General features: G+C 38.0%; 1 pseudogene; it reads left to right on the top strand.

The window, feature by feature from the left end:
• The first annotated feature begins 805 nt into the window (after nucleotides 1–805).
• Nucleotides 806–961, top strand: LOC116457957 (large ribosomal subunit protein eL39-like; annotated as a pseudogene).
• Nucleotides 962–3,491: the final 2,530 nt, after the last annotated feature.

Genomic DNA, 3,491 nt, shown 5'->3' with positions numbered 1-3,491 from the left:
TGATGGTGAATAAGAAGGTTTAGTGGAAGAGTTTGAAAACAATTTTTGGATAATCTGGTATGTTATGCTGAGCTATCCTGTAGGCAAAGCAGAGCCCACTGAAGGCGTTTGATCAGAGAATAAAGTGATTAGAGCTGTTCCTTAGGAAGGTTCCTATGGCAACGGTGTGTGGTTTGGCTTGGGAAGAGACAGCCTGGAAGCAAATAGGCCAATTTAGAAGTTACAGGAATAGTCCGGATAAGGTAATAGGATTTAAACGAATGAGGTGGCAGTGAGAATAAAACAGAAGGGATATCGGAGATATCTAAAATATCAGAGATATTTTAGAAGTAGTAAGTCTACAACTCATCATGACTAACGAGATTTTGAAGGGAAAAAAGAGAGAGGAATTTAAACACACTTTTGAGGTTGAAAAGTCAGATATCTAGGAGGATAATGGTCTCAACAGAAGTAAAAGCAACAGGAGTAAAGTTGCATTTCCTGTGAGTGGCAGATATATCAGGAGTTTGAATCTGGACATGGTGAGGCTATCATCTTGTCACTAGTTCTCACTGGTAGCTTACATTGTTAAATAGAATACAACAAATCATTCCTTTTAATTATCTTACATTTGGGTAGTGACTATTAGACCTGCAGTGTGTGGAACATTATCTTCTGACAATTTATATGTTTAAAATAAATTTTCTAATAGCTTTGATGAGAATCATCAAGGCAACCTTCTCTGTGTAGTAGGTTTACAAAGCTATTTATCCTGCTCTTTTCCTTTCTCTGCCACCGTGGTGTGTTCTTGACTCCACTTCTCGCCATGTCTTCTCACAAGACTTTCAGGATTAAGTGATTCCTGGCCAAGAAACAAAAGCAAAATCATCCCATTCCCCAGTGGATTCGGATGAAAACTAGAAATAAAATCAGATACAACTCCAAAAGGAGACATTGGAGAAGAACGAAGCTGGGTCTATAAGGAATTGAACATGAGATAGCACACATACTTATGCTGTCTGAAGGTCATGATCATGTTACCATATCAAGCTGAAAATGTCACCACTATCTGGAGAGTTCGACATGTTTTCCTCTCTGAACCTGTTATGAACGCGTTGGTTGGCTGGGTTCAGTAATAAATATGTGAGGCCTTTCATTTCCAAAAAAAAAAAAAAAAAAAGGCAATTTATCCTAATAGATTTAAGAACTCTGAAAGGTAGAAAAGATCCCTATATTTATGTGAGAAAAATAAACTTGATAACATAGAAACACAGGGCAGTACGGCCATATACTCACCAGCTTATTTTGGTAAATCATAAAAGGACAATTGAAATGGAGGTGTGCTCCTCAGATAGTATCCAAATGTCCAATGCAGCTTCTTTAGAACTCAAGCAAAAGTAGAAGGCTCTTCTCCAATTGAAACCCTCTGTGTATCAATGGCACAGTTGCTCGCCTCCCTACCAGGGGATAGATTCTCTCAGCATTGAGCACGACTTTTGTGTGTGTTGCTTCTTTCTCTACAGACACAAATATATATGTAGCAGAAATCCTCAGCTGCAGAACTGTGCATTACATGACCAAACATGTGAGACAGAGCTTGCACTTTCTGTAGGCCCCAAGTTAAGGCTGGGTTTTTTTAACCTCAAATATATAATTTAAAAGATTCTCCTTTTTCATTGCTAATGTATAAAATTTGAAAAAAAAAAAAACTCTGTGTTTATGTAATTGACAAACTTACTCAATATGTATGGCTCTTGAGATAAAAAGAAGGATTTGTATTCTTTTCAGATAAATGCCAGAGCCAGCATCCTAAAAAACAAATGTGCATATAGTAATCCTTCATCTGGGTGCCTGCTATCCAAAGGATAACTTCACAATTTCATATTAGTATTTGCCAAATGTACGCCAACTAAGCTTCAATCTCCCCAACATATTCCCCCCTCAACCAAATCTCTGCCCCAACCACACTGAATGCCCTTTTAGCCCCTGCCTTTGGATGTGATGATCCTTGCATTTAAGCTTTTCTTCTAATTTACCTCGGAACCGTATATCTACTGTTTGAGGCTGAACTCAAGTACAGTCTTCCCTCAGTAGCCATAGGAGATTGGCTCCAGGACCCCCACAGATACCCACATCTTTAGATGCTCAAGTCCTAGATATGAAATGGTCTAGTATTTGCATATAACCTACGCACATCTTCCTGTATACTTTAAATCTTCTATAGATTAATTATAACACCTAATACAACATAAATGCTAAGTAAATAGCTGTTATACTGTATTTTTTGTGTTTTTTTATTGTTTTCTTGTTTTTGAATATTTTTAATCCAAAGTTGGTTGCAGAACCACAGAACCCCATGGATGTGGAGGGCTAATTGTATTACCTTCATTGTGATCTTTCTGGGGTTTCTTCAGGTAGAGGAATATTTAAACTAACTTGTGATTCTGTCATGTTTTATTTTCCACTTTAACACTTAGTGCATTACTCTGATTTCACATATTTATATGAATTGTTCAGTTCTATCAGTTCTACCTTATAATGTGCTTCTAATTCAAGGCTCGCACAGAAACCTATTAATAAGAGAAAAAGAGCCTTTACTGAGAAATTATTATATATCAGGAATTGTACCTACATTAGCTCATCTAACTTCAGTGCAACATCCTATGTGGTAGAAGTCGTTATCCTTGGCTGGGTGCAGTGGCTTACGCCTGTAATCCCACTACATTGGGAGGCTGAGGTGGGCAGATTGATTGAGTCCAGGAGTTGGAGACCAGCCTGGGCCACAAGGCAAAACTCTGTTTCTACAAAAAATATGAAAATGGTGGCACATGCCTGTAGTCCTAGCTACTTGGGAAGCTGAGACAGGAGGATCGTTTGAGCCCAGGAGGTGGAGGTTGCAGTGAGACAAGATTGTGCCATTGCACTCCAGCCTGGGCAACAGAGCAAGACCCTGTCTCAAAACAAGAAAGTTTTTTTTAAAAAAGAAGTTATTATCCTGAATTTACAGATAGAATGGAGTTCCACAGAATCCTAGCAACTTGTCCAACCATGGCCACACATCTAGAGAACAATTGAGAATCAAAGCTTGGTTTTCCTGACTGCAAATACCTTGCAGTTAAACACAGTAGTATGTTTCCTTTGAGAATGTTATACTTCTAGAGAGTTGTTGAGGTAGGCATGCTTTTATCCTAGCTTGGTCAATCTCTGACTTTTTTTTGTTGTTGTTAATACAGCTAAGGCACCGTAGCCTAGTATGTGAATATTCACACAAAAGAGCAGGACGAAGTCTATTCCCACTACTAATTTCATTTGTAAAGGACTCCTGAAAAATTTTCCTCTAAAACATTCATTTTTAGTCAATATCTTAGTCACAAGAAAGAGCTTGTCTAGTCGAGCAGTGAATGAGTTAGGAAGCACATTGCCTGTTATAAGCAGACCCTCAATAAATGCTTGTTGAATTGAATACAATAGATTAATTATGCAGAGAAATGTGAGTTAAAGTTTTGACATTT

The sequence above is a fragment of the Hylobates moloch genome, unplaced genomic scaffold (genome assembly GCF_009828535.3).
Source record: "Hylobates moloch isolate HMO894 unplaced genomic scaffold, HMol_V3 SCAFFOLD_18, whole genome shotgun sequence".
Taxonomy (NCBI): Eukaryota; Metazoa; Chordata; class Mammalia; order Primates; family Hylobatidae; genus Hylobates; species Hylobates moloch.
This window is presented reverse-complemented; position numbering and strand designations above follow the sequence as displayed.